The sequence below is a fragment of the Geotrypetes seraphini genome, chromosome 3 (assembly GCF_902459505.1).
Source record: "Geotrypetes seraphini chromosome 3, aGeoSer1.1, whole genome shotgun sequence".
In the NCBI taxonomy this organism is placed as follows: domain Eukaryota; kingdom Metazoa; phylum Chordata; class Amphibia; order Gymnophiona; family Dermophiidae; genus Geotrypetes; species Geotrypetes seraphini.
This window is the reverse complement of record NC_047086.1, coordinates 212,208,722-212,222,157: the sequence shown is the minus strand read 5'-3', so window position 1 is coordinate 212,222,157 and position 13,436 is coordinate 212,208,722. Positions and strand designations below refer to the sequence as shown.

The window sequence follows — 13,436 nt, the reverse complement described above, 5'->3', positions numbered from 1 at the left end:
TCAGCCCAGAGCTGTTAAGACAAGGACCAGAAAGGGCTAGATTAGGGAATAGAGAGACTTCTCTGCTCTAGGCTCCACTGCTCCTGCAGACTGCCTTGAAGAGAGGGACCATAGCAGAACTCCCCCGTTTGCTCTGGAGTCTGATAAGAAGTGATGGAACTGGAACTGCATTCTAGGCAGTACCCCCAAAACATAATGCCTGGGAGAGTTTAGCTTTTCAAGCACGTCTATGTCTGTCGTCATCCGCTAGGAGGGAAAAGTTCAGTTCATTGGACAGTAAAATTACTGTAATATTTAAGTTTTGGCTCAACTTTACTCCTTGAAGTCCTGTCTGTTTATCATGCAGAGCCACAGCTAGGGAAGTTCTCCCCAATAGAGGAAACTAGAATTCTTTAACCGAGTACAGAGAACCAAATCCATGGGAAAACAAAAGTTCTTAGGGAAAAATAAATAAATTATTTTCTGAGTCTGAGGGCCGCCTCAGTTTCTTCATCCATGGTTAATATTTCAGCCTCATGGAGTCTGAGACAGTAGACAAGTCACAGTATTTCCTGACCTTATGACCTTAGAGAATCGCTTTATCTCCCTATGTCTCCCTTAAACTGCAAAATGAGAAATAGGAATGTTTTACTTTCCAGCTTCAAAAAACCAGCATGCCAGTTAGCTGCCCAAAATCTGCTGCCAGGACTTCTGCTCAAATGAAGTAATTTCTGCCCCCCACCCCCCTAATATTCCTGTAAGAATGGAGGTGGTTCCTTTGTACCGAAAGTCCTGTTGTACATCCAGATTATTACTTTTGACCCTTGAAGACCAGGTACAACCTTTTGCTACCAGCTCCCATTTCAGGGTATGATCCACTCCGTGTTTTGCAGGCGCCTCTGCAATCGGGTAGACAGCACACGCTGTGCCTCTGGGGCTCTCGCATCCCAACCACACACACGGAATGAGCTCTGTTGCTACTCCGGCTTCAACTTCAAAATACTTTGAAACACATATACACGATTCTAAAAGGGAAAAGGACAAAAAAATAATGAAATAAAAAACTTCTCCTCACTGTTTAGCAAAATCCCTAAATCTTATGTCCAAGAATGGAGAAAATGAAGACAATCCCCCGTGTTTAAGGAGAATGAAGGCAGCGAGAAAGTTTGTAAGGAAAACATCTTCCTGCTTCAGGGTGGTCCAAGTCTGCTGGAATCCGAGAATGGAATATTTATAACTCAGGCTTTGCTCTGCATTAAAAGCGAAAAAAAAAAAACCTACGTATAAGAACTTTTTTTTTTTTTTTTTTTTTGCAAATGGCATTTGAAATCGGAGAAAAAAATGTCTCAAGATTCGAGAAGATAAAAGCAAAGAAGACTTACCAAAACTTTTCAGTGGATATTACAGCTTTTTAAATACAGAAAAACTGGATTTTCTTTACCTAGCTGTCAAGTCTCCCAAAGGACCAGAGAGAAAACTTAGTAGGGATCCACATAAGATTAATCTGACTTCTCGCTCTTCAGACTTATGTAGAAAAAAAAGGTAGGCTAAACTTTTTATTTTCTTAATAGCTCTGCAAGTTAAATATAGTTTATTGGAAAGGAGATAATTTTTGGTTAATCGCATAGAGATAGACTTCGAGGAGACGCCCCCCCCCCTCTTTAAAGCCTGTATTTATTTGAAATGCTTCTGTTGAAAATGAAGTTAAAGGGGGAGAGGGGGGCACATAACATACCCATCTCTCAAACCAAAGTTTTTGCACTCCGTAAGCGCCTTAGTCGCGCAGAGTTTAAAAAAAAAACACCCCAAAACCCACTTTGTTGCTTGAATGAAAGCTTTGCCTGCGGGAGTTGTGCAGCCCCAAAGTCTGGAGTTAGGGGGGGGGGGGGTAACTCGTGAGCCCCGAGGAGCGAAATCTCCTAATTCCCGAATGAAATAAGAAGAGAAGCGACAGGTAGTCTGCCCTATTTTTTTTTACCTCCCCCCCCCCACCACGTGTATCCAAAATGATTGCAATCACGGGGACCGGCTGTGTCGTGGAAATAAGGAATGGGGGAGGGGGATCTCCCCGTGAACGCATCTGGCCTCTTTCTGGTTTTTATTAAAGCAGCAAGAGGGCTACAATAACTTTTTTTTTTCTTTCCCCAATCGTGCATGCCCGTTTTCTATGGATTTGCCCCCCACGCCGCTTCTTTCACTTCAGCAGGGTCGCTCTCGTGAGAGCGCCTTATTTACTTAAACGCCCTCCCCCCCCCCCTAGTCCCGCGTGGAAAGCGACGCGCTGGAAATGTGCGTGGTTTGTTTTCTAATGCCGAGCGTGCATTCTTGCCGCCCTCACCCGTGAGTGATGCGGTGGAGTGAGAGCAGAAACAAGGCCATTAGCAGGGATTTGGGGGCTCAGGACGAGTATTGTGAGATGATATGGAGATTAACATATCATGTACCCCTCCCCCCCACACCTAAAAGGTCCTTTTTAAAGAAATAATAAATATTACAAATGTATATCTAAAGGGACGTCCCCCTCCTCCAAGGAACACGTCTCGTCACCTGTGTGGCATTCGCAGCAGACCGCCCTCCTCGCTTGCTTACTTGAGGCTCAGTGAGATGGAACAGCTGCTTTTGTTTTCCTGGGGGTTTCTGTAAAGTTTACAGGCTGTTTGGCTGTTGTTTTCTTTGCATTGGTGGCAGCTATCCGATCAGTGATTTCCCATTTATCACTTTCTCTATGTCCCCTTGGTGATATATTAGCAGAAGGGTTGTGAAGGTACATGTGCACTTTTTTTTCTCTCTCTCTCTCATTGGGTTCCTTGATGCTTGATCTTACTGGCTTCTGGTTTTATGTATAACAATTTTTATCAGTACAAAAATACATTCAATACAATAAGAATCACAATAATATTTCATACAAATTTAATTTCCATATGAATTAATTCAATCTTATCTACAACCCCCATCCCCTACCCACTATCTTCCCCTAAATGAAATCCCTCACCCTGGATGATGGCTTCTGGTTTAAAAAAAAAATATTAACACAGAGTCTCTTAGAAGGGATTGGATCCCAAGAGGTCGAAAAATATGTCTGTTTATTAGTGTGGAGTTTCTCTAGCTAATGTGTGGTTCCTTTTAAAGGGTCAATAGAAACAAAATTCTGCATAAACTTTCAACATGGTTTCAGGGGGCCTGTGTGGCCTTTAAATCTCAGGGGACGTAACCTATAGCCAGTTCTGGGTTGGGGGGATTCTTTTCACGACTACTACATGCTAGAACTCTATAATTCATGTTTGGCAAGTGAAACGGCCAAGTTTGAATCCCACCACCTTTTCTGATGCATAGCACTATAACAGAATGCTACAGATGCCCAAAAATGAGAGAAAAAGAAAAGTCATTTTCTCAGTAGTCCTTGCCAGGTGAAACTGTTTTTCTTCCGGAATCACTTCTTGAGCCTTGAGCCTAGAGCAGGGGTGTCAAAGTCCCTCCTGGAGGGCCGCAATCCAGTCGGGTTTTCGGGATTCCCCCAATGAATATGCATGAGATCTATTAACATACAATGAAAGCAGTGCATGCAAACAGATCTCATGCATATTCATTGGGGAAATCCTGAAAACCTGACTGGATTGCGGCCCTCGAGGAGGGACTTTGACACCCCTGGCCTAGAGGAAGGCTTGGTGCTCTATGATAGGCTCAAAATGAGGATCAAGGGGCTGCTGTCAAGGATACCTAGCACCATATTTAAGTGCATTTCAACACAAATGGTTTGTGAAACACTTGAGTGTACTTGGAGTTTGCTTTTACAGTGGAAGGGGCTGACTCATCTCAAAGGTTATTGGGGGGTGGGTGAAAACATCAGAGGAGATTCCAGCAAATGTATTTACAGTATGTGCTGGGATACAGATTTTCAGGCCATAGCTAATTTAGCTGCATTGCATCCTTTTTCTTGCAGCCTTGCCAAAGCTTTCACCGAAATCGCTGACTTTCAGTCGCCTTTCTTCAAAATTCATAGGTGTGCAAAAATCAGAACGTATAAAGTTTCTTCACAGCATGAGAAAAAAAATAGATACGGTATGTTATTTGGTCATTGCCGTGGTTCAGAAATGCATTCAGTTTGAGGCCTGTGTGAGGTGGAAACAGTTGTTACTTTGCATTAAAGATGCGAGACAGATAGGTCTGGTAAACTAAGAAAATAGAGACTAACTGGTAGTTTATTTTACTTGGTTCTCACTCTGCTGTGGGGCAGCTGTGAGCCGTTAGTCAAACCCTGATAAAATAACACACATTTTACATGGCCAAATTAAGAGCATTTAACTCAAAACTGACAACAAATGGACTAAGTTTTGGAAAAGTGCTTTTCAAATTGGGACCCAAAAATATAGTAGGGAGGCATAGTAAGAACTTTCCATGTGCAGCTTTTAGGCCTTATGGATGTAATTATAAATTCAGTTGTTTGTATGTGCTGTTATTTTGCATGATTGGGGCATGGCCTAGCGAGTAGAGAAATGGGCTGAGGTCTAGGAAGATCAGAGTTCAAATCTTTTTCCAGTAATCATGAACAAATCGCTTTGTTGCCCGTTGCCTCAGATTTTCACTTATCGGTAGCTTATAAACTTTGGGACATGGATTTATTATAACTAAGCAATTAGTAACTTTGTATTGGACCATGAAAAGATGCTATAAAAGTACGAGGGATCTTCAAAAAGTTTCTGCATTTTTTTTTTCTTCCAAACGCTTCTTTTTTTTCTTCTTCCAACACTTTTCCACAAAATCTCCTTGTTTTGCATGACTAGTCACATGACATTCTATGACACGCCCTCTTACCACTTCTCCCGCCTGCACCCATTTTCTGTGAAAATATGAAAGTGCAGAAACTCTTTTTGAAGAACCCTCATGCAATAATATTTCTAATACAGTACAGAGCACCCTGTGTATTAAGGACACTCACTGAATTTGCAATGAAGACTGAGGCATCCAGAATGCTGTAGTATTAACCAACTGAAAGGCACTTGTGTAGTCTTATAATAAATCCCTAATGCTGTAACTTATGTTTGTGAATGTTAGGTACACAAATGAAATGATATGATTTAATTGTGGGTCCGAGAATCAGTTTTTCGTTTATTATTTTTAACAAAGTCTCAAGGCCAAGTTGAAAAGGTAATTTTGTACCAATTTATTTTCTCTATTTATGTATTGCTATCAGTGTAGTTAAGAGTTTAGGAGGTTTGGATCAAGTGCATTAGAAAGTAATCTTATGCCTTTTTAAGAGATCCAGCAATTGTTTTCACTTTGGTGTTTTTCAGATTTAGCAGAAAAATACTTAAAAAAAAAAAAGGAGAATGAGGGAAGCAGATTGCATGTAGTAGTGGAAAGAGAGAGAGAGAAAGAGACAAACAGAAAGATACCCAAAACTGGAGAGAGAAAATAGGGGAGACAGTGTATGTCTTTAAAAGAGAAGAAAGAATCAGAGAGATGATGTAGTTTTAGAAAGAGCTGTGACTTCTTGTCACCAAGAGCTTCCTCTACCCCTCTGTGAGTTTTATAGTTGATTAAACAAACCCTCTGCCCAGTGGTGGGCTCTTTCCTGCCAGAGACTGCCAGCCTTGCTGAACTGGGCAGTGGTTTGTGTGAAGTGGATAGATAAGTCCTGAGGGAGACCATCTAATGAGACCACAAGACTCCTGCCACTAGGTTGCATCCCAGACCTAAGATGATGACATCAATCACCATTTCTGCCTTCCTAAAACCACTTTATTAACCAGAGTTTGACCACCGCAGCTGTTCAGCACAAGCCGTTCCCTCCATGTGCTGAATACTGCTTGTAAAAAGATGCCCCTGATTATGGAAGTGTAATTTTTCAGGGAGGTATGGGACTGTGGGCCCATAAAAAGCCTCCGGGTCTATCCAGCTTCTGCCCCTTCTTACTTCCTACCGCACATCCTCTTTCACCACCACCTTTATCTTACCTCCACTGCCAGAATTCTGTGCTTGTCCTAGGCCCGCTTAAATTCATGTACCACATTTGCTCTCAGCTCTTCCGCTGAGAAACTGAAGAGGTAAAACAAAAACAAAAAAGTTGTTCTCTAGACCGGTGCCTCTCAAACTGTGTGCCATGGCACAGCGGTGTGCCTCTGAAAAGATTCTGGGTGTGCCACGAGAGAGTCCAGAATTTTACTTTATTTTTTTAAAATTCCCTTCATAAGTACACACTAGAATAGGTGGCATGTACGTCGCGTCCGCAAGAGTCTGTCAACGTTATGAGCGCCTGGAAGAACTACGACCGCCTAAATTTTCCTTTCTGGTGGGCAAATTTGTGCTCCAGCTATAGATGTGAAAAAATGAATGCCGATAGTTTGGTGCACAGTAATTTATTTAAGCTGGTTTGGGCGCCGTTGACATCATATATTCACTATAGTAGGTCCTTGATTATGAGTCAGTTTTTGTTTAGTTTTGTACATATCCAGGAAGGGGGGGGGGGCTATTTCTGTCCTAATTTGACTTTTGAGTATGTCCACCTGAGGTGGGAGGATATTTTTTATCTGAATAGGGTAAGGTTATTGGGATAGTCTATGTTTCTCTGTTTTATTGAATTATCATTGGGTGGGAGGGTGGGTGGGAGAAAATGGTTGGTTATGCATATTTGTAAGTTGAATGTGCTTTTGTTAACTTATTATATGATATATATTTGTGTATTGCACTTTTGAAGTTTAGAAAATCAATAAAGAATTAAAAAAAAAATAAAAATGAGCATCTGTGTGCGTAAGGATAACAACCGCCCAGACAAGCATCTTCTTTGACGTGATTGGTCCTTGAAAACTAATGGCAAGTAATTTTATTGTTATTTTTTATGCAGTAGTTATCCTAACTTGAGCAACAAAGCAATCAAGGCTTTGTTATCATTTGGATCTTCTTATCTTTGCGAACTTGGATTTTCAGTTCTGACAGAAATTAAATTGAGAAAAAAAGAGAATGACTGCAGATGGTGGATAATGAAATGCGTGTTTGCTTGTTGACTATTGAGCCGCGTTATGAGTTAGTTTGCACTCAAAAACAAGCACATCCATCGCATTGATTAGTAATTCTATCTACTTTAGGGGTCCTTTTATTAAGGCACACTAAAGATTAGTGTGCACTAAATGCTAAGGCATCCATTATATTAAACTAAACTAAACTAAACCTTGGGTTTATATACCGCACCATCTCCACGAATGCGGAGCTCGGCACGGTTTACAGGAAGAAGGATGAGAGAGGAACTACAGTGGAGAGATTAAAGAGTTAGGTGTAAAGGGGAAGGTGAGAGGCCTAAGAGGGGGGAAGTGTTACAGTTTTGAGAATAGCCAGGTTTTTAGGTGTTTGCGGAAGAGTTGGAGGGAGCTTGAGGTTCGGAGTGGGGAGGTGAGGTTATTCCAGATCTCAGTGATTCTAAAGGGGAGGGATGGACACCTTAGCATTTAGCGTGCGCTAAATCAGTTAGCGCGCCTTAATAAAAGGACCCTTTAGTTTCACTACTGTTACAATTACCCATACATAAGAACATAAGAATTGCCATACTAGGACAGACCAAAGGTCCATCAAGCCGAGTATCCAGTTTCCAACAGTGGCCAACTTTAAATAAACATAATATAACATTATACTTATAGACCGCGTTACCAAAAAGTTGTGCGCGGTTTACAAAAGATTATAAACATTAAACATAATCGTATATTTGAATGAGTCAGCTAGTCTTTGGAGAAAATATAGGATTTTAGCTGTTTTCTAAAATGTTTGTTAGAAACAGCTGTGAGCAACAATGATCGAAATTCTTTTTCATGAGAAGCTGCCTGAGATGCTAAAGAGTGATTTAGGAATTTCCTTTACAACCTTTTACAGAAGTGAAATTGAACAGAGCATGTTGGTTTTGCAATTTTATAATTTCAATTATAATGTGCCACAAAAAAACATTTGACCCATTTAGTATGTGACAAGAAACATTTGCTCCATTTAGTACTGGAGCTAAAAAGGTTTGAGAGACACTGCTTCAAGTTCTTATTATTAACTCTAAAAGAAAATGTTTTTCACTGAATATCATTTACCTTATGAATAAATACCTTGCAGTGCAAATTTCACATAACCTAATGGCGTGAACTTCCTTTTTTTCTTTATTTTGCCAAATATAAACAGCTTCTGAATACTGACTCTTCATTTGTGAGTTGGTTTCTGTTTTCCTTGATTTGAGATCTCGCCAGGGTTTGTGTGATTGGGATAATTCTCATTCTTTGAGTCATTTCATTCTTGTTTATGGGTTGTTGTTTTTTAAGTAGAAAATGGGGTGTGGTTGTGAGAGGCGGAGGGTAAGTAGCATAGTATAGGTAAATGAATCTCCTCTTCCAGAGGGGGACTGTGTACCTGTTTAAATTTTTTTTAAGCCAGTTTGGGATCCATAATGGTGAGGGATGGCTTACAGGAGAAAGTTTTGGGAAAGTTTCTCTACACTTTGGATGAATTAATAATTATCCAAAGACATTATAGCACATAAATAGGCTCTTCTATTAAAGCTTAATGTGTGCCAATGCTAAATTTTGCTCATCCTATCTTATATCTATGGGATATGTGGTTTTTAGTGTACAGTAATGTCCATAACCCTGCGCTAAGCTTTAGTAAAAGGGGCCTGAACTTTCCAAACTGCACAGGCCGTGCCTTCTGCTGCATCAACATTTTTCATTTTTTTTAAATTTATTTATCATCATTTATTAATTTTTCAACAAAAACAATTATTGAACAAATCAAGAGCCCAATCTCATTACGAAAATAAAATAAACAAGTTAGAGATCATTACAACAAATTGATAATTTTCAAGACTCTTCCACAGCCCACATTAAGGGAGAGACAATTACAAAAATCAGAGGCAAAGCAAAATTTAACCAATTATACCAAAATGATTAATAATTGCTCCTCCCATTCATTAAGTGGACTAGCTAATTACTCAATCTCCTACAGTGATACACCCTTTCCTTCCAGAAAAAATTGTAATTGGGAGGGCATGCTTTCACATTTTCTTTCATCTCCAGGAATCTTTTCCTTCTTGTTTGTATAGATTAGAGAATGACACGGTGGCTGTTACCCGCCAAAACGGTGGGGAAAAAACTGTGTTCACCGTGGCTATGGGGACAAGTCCATTTTCCGCCCCGTGGAGCGGTGAATGGCCTTGTCCCTGCAGTTAAGGGAGGGAACGTACGCGGTTACCTATCGTGCTTCCTCCCTCCTTACTGCCTCTCTCCTTACTCCCTCCTCCCTTACTGCCGCCGAGTCTAAACATCTCCCTACTCCCTCCCTGCCCCTTACGTTTGTGGCCGGCGATTTTTAAATTGCTTTCCTACGAGCAGCCGGAGCGTTGAAGCTGCGTGTGGCTGCCATAAAGGTCATCTCTGACGCAACCAGAAGTTGCATCAGAGACGACCTTTCCGGCAGCCATATGCAACTTCAATGCTCCGGCTGCTCTGTAGGAAAGCAATTTAGAAATCGCTGACTGAAGGTTTGGGGCAGGGAGGTTTGTCGGCACAGTTGTGCGCTGCAAGCAGGAAACACTCCTTCTGCCTGTTGTCCAGGGTGGGGATGGGAGGGTGCGGGTGCATGGCGGAAGCGGCTAAGAAGTGTTCTCGCTACAGAGGGGGGGGGGGGGTTGAAAGCGCCACAAAGGTAAGGGGCAGGGAGGGAGAAAGGGAGAAAGGTGGGGTGGAGATGAACAAATGCTGAAGGGAAATGGGGAAGACAGAGTGGGGAGAAGACGCTGAAAGGACATGGGCAGGACAGTGGGGAGAAGATGCTGAAGGGAAATGAGGAAGAGAGATTGGGAGAATACGCTGAAGGGAAATGGGGAAGACAGAGTGGGGAGAAGCCGCTGAAAGGACATGGAGAAGACGTTGAAGGGAAATGGGGAAGAGAGAGTGGGGAGAAGACGCTGGCAGGGAAGAAGACAGAGATGTCAGACTATGAGGGGAGCGGAGGGAAGAAGATGGGTGCCAGACCAATTTTTTTTTTTTGGGGGGAAAGGGTGAGGCACAGTAGCAGAGCAAATGGAAGGTGCAGAGAGAAGAGAGACAGTGGATAGAAGGAATTGAACGAGAAGATGAGGAAAGCAGAAACCAGACAACAAAGGTAGAAAAAAATTATATTTCTTTTTCTTTTTTTGCTTTAGGATAAAGTAGGATATTAGTTGAGTTGGTTCAGCAGCCAGAACTTTGATTTATAAGGAAGGAATAAGCTAAATATTGCAGTACCGAGGCTTGTATGGATGCTGCAGGGACGGGGACGGCGTGGCAGAGATGGGGCGGTGAAGGGGACGGTGGTCCGGGGACGGGGCAGTGATGGGGACAGATTTTTTTCCCTGTGTCATTCTCTTGTGTAGATCTTGAAACATCTGGAAAAACTGAGATCTTTCCATTCAGAAAGGAGACTTCTTTATGCCTAAAAAAAGGTGAAGAAGTGCTTCCTTGTCCTGTTGGAATACAAATGTTACTAATAAGGTTGAACTCAGTACTACTTCCTCCGGAGAGCTTTCCAGTATACAGTGGTGCCTCGCATAACGGACGCCTCGCACAGCGAACGCTGCGCACAACGAACTTTATGTCTTGATTCGTACAACGAACTTCGTTTCACACAACGAAGTCGCCCGAGCTGCATCCTTCCGCGCAGGCACTGCGCTTAACTGCCCTCTCTCCGCCTGGCTCCCTCTTGCCCCCCCCCCGACTCCCCGACACGATCGGGGCAAGAGGGAGCCCAAGCCCTCTTGCCCCCCCGACTCCCCGACACGATCGGGGCAAGAGGGAGCTCAAGCCCTCTTGCCCCCCCGACTCCCCGACACGATCGGGGCAAGAGGGAGCCCAAGCCCTCTTGCCCCCCCGACTCCCCGACACGATCGGGGCAAGAGGGAGCTCAAGCCCTCTTGCCCCCCCGACTCCCCGACACGATCGGGGCAAGAGGGAGCCCAAGCCCTCTTGCCCCCCCGACTCCCCGACACGATCGGGGCAAGAGGGAGCTCAAGCCCTCTTGCCCCCCCGACTCCCCGACACGATCGGGGCAAGAGGGAGCCCAAGCCCTCTTGCCCCCCCGACTCCCCGACACGATCGGGCCAGGAGGGAGCCCAAGTCCTCCTGGCCACGGCGACCCCCTAACCCCACCCTGCACTACATTACGGGCAGGAGGGATCCCAGGCCATCCTGCCCTCGACGCAAACCCCCCCTCCCCCCAACGACCGCCCCCCCCCCAAGAACCTCCGACCGCCCCCCAGCCGACCCGCGACCCCCCTGGCCGACCCCCACGACACCCCCAACCCCCTTCCCCGTACCTTTCTGTAGTTGGCCGGACAGACGGGAGCCAAACCCGCCTGTCCGGCAGGCAGCCAACGACGGAATGAGGCCGGATTGGCCCATCCGTCCCAAAGCTCCGCCTACTGGTGGGGCCTAAGGCGCCTGGGCCAATCAGAATAGGCCCGGGAGCCTTAGGTCCCTCCTGGGGGCGGGGCCTGAGGCACATGGGCCCAACCCGACCATGTGCCTCAGGCCCTGCCCCCAGGAGGGACCTAAGGCTCCCGGGCCTATTCTGATTGGCCCAGGCGCCTTAGGCCCCACCAGTAGGCGGAGCTTTGGGACGGATGGGCCAATCCGGCCTCATTCCGTCGTTGGCTGCCTGCCGGACAGGCGGGTTTGGCTCCCGTCTGTCCGGCCAACTACAGAAAGGTACGGGGAAGGGGGTTGGGGGTGTCGTGGGGGTCGGCCAGGGGGGTCGCGGGTCGGCTGGGGGGCGGTCGGAGGTTCTTGGGGGGGCGGTCGTTGGGGGGAGGGGGGGTTTGCGTCGAGGGCAGGAGGGCCTGGGATCCCTCCTGCCCGTAATGTAGTGCAGGGTGGGGTTAGGGGGTCGCCGTGGCCAGGAGGACTTGGGCTCCCTCCTGGCCCGATATTGTCGGGGAGTTGGGGAATCGGCGGGGCAAGAGGGCTTGGGCTCCCTCTTGCCCCGATCGTGTCGGGGAGTCGGGGGAGCAAGAGGGCTTGGGCTCCCTCTTGCCCCGATCGTGTCGGGGAGTTGGGGGGCAAGAGGGCTTGGGCTCCCTCTTGCCCCGATCGAGTCGGGGAGTCGGGGGGCAAGAGGGCTTGAGCTCCCTCTTGCCCCGATCGTGTCGGGGGTGCCAAGGACCACACGGAGTCACCCACCGTACCACCCGATTCGGGTAAGCGCAGGTATCGGTGGGTGGCTTATTTGCGGGGGGGTGCCTTATTTTACATTTTTTTCTAAAAAGGGGGGGCTGTCTTATTTGATGGCCCTGCCTTATCATCGGGGAAACACGGTAGAAAAAAAAAAAAATGAACAGTTAAGTCCCAGTTTTTGCCGCTGAGACTCTGCCCTCTCTCACTGTAAAATTAGACTCTACTTAGTCTGTCTTTAAATTTAAAAAATGTGTGTTGTTTTAAAAAACAATTATGTTTTTAGATGTATCTAAATAAAAATAATAACCAAAAATTTATCTTTTTTTATGTCATCTTAGCATATTTTATGCTGCAGAACGAATTATTTTTTTTAACATGTATTCCTATGGGAAAACGCGTTTCACATAACGAACGTTTCACATAACAAACTTGCTCCTGGAACCAATTAAGTTCGTTGTGTGAGGCACCACTGTATTTGAAATATCTAATGGAGTAGAAGAAGTCACCGAAAGTGAATCTGCTGGTTCAGAGGTAGAAAGTTTTTTTAGGAGAAACTGGCAGGAAATAAATCTTATGTAGAGGAGGGAGACCTTCTTCAGGGTATTGGAGAACTTCCTTCAAAAATGTATAAAATATATCTTTGGGTACCATAGTAATCATTTTAGTAAAGTTCAACAATCTTAAATTCAGTTGTTTCGTATAGTTTCCAAATTTTCCATCTTCCTTAATAAAACTAACTTATCTTGAACCACAGTTCCACAAGTTGTTTGAAGACCTTGCACTCATGTCTCTAAACTGCTGAATTTCTCCCCTTGGTCTTCAATGCCTCTTCACACTTTTTCACCTTTAAAGCTTGTTCCTGAACAAGAGGGAAGGTTCCCAGGCATACCTGGTACAGGGAGTCCAGTGCAGTCCAAATCGAGTCCAAGGTAATCTCGGCGGGTCTGACGAGGGGTTGAATAGTTGGCATCATCCCTCTCTGCGCTGCTGTATCCTCCCTCGGTAAAGTTCCTCCAGCCAAAGTCTCATGGGGGGCCAGCCAGCCTGAAAGTTCCACCGGCGGCGTTGAAACCGCCGCCACTGTCACTGCTAGTACTCCCCTCTCTCTTGGCTGCAAGGGAGGTGCTGGTCCCGCAGGGCTAAGCGAAGTCTCGCTTCCCAAAGCCGATGCCTCCTTCACATTTGGCTAAGCGGGAGCGCCCCAAGGCGAGGAGGAGAGGAAGCCCATAAGAATTCCTTCCTGTATTAGGACAGGTTCCGGTTGTTGGGCTGAAACTGCCACCCTGCCCC

The 13,436-nt window shown here is 45.1% G+C and overlaps 1 protein-coding gene across 1 annotated transcript in view; it reads left to right on the top strand.

Annotated features, from left to right (window-relative positions):
- The first annotated feature begins 1,420 nt into the window (after positions 1-1,420).
- GLI1 (GLI family zinc finger 1) overlaps positions 1,421-13,436 on the top strand; it is a 329,009-nt gene continuing 316,993 nt past the window's right edge. Inside the window, exon 1 of the mRNA XM_033938485.1 lies at positions 1,421-1,521. The gene's annotated coding sequence lies outside the window, so the exon portion shown is untranslated. The remainder of the gene's footprint in view (positions 1,522-13,436) is intronic.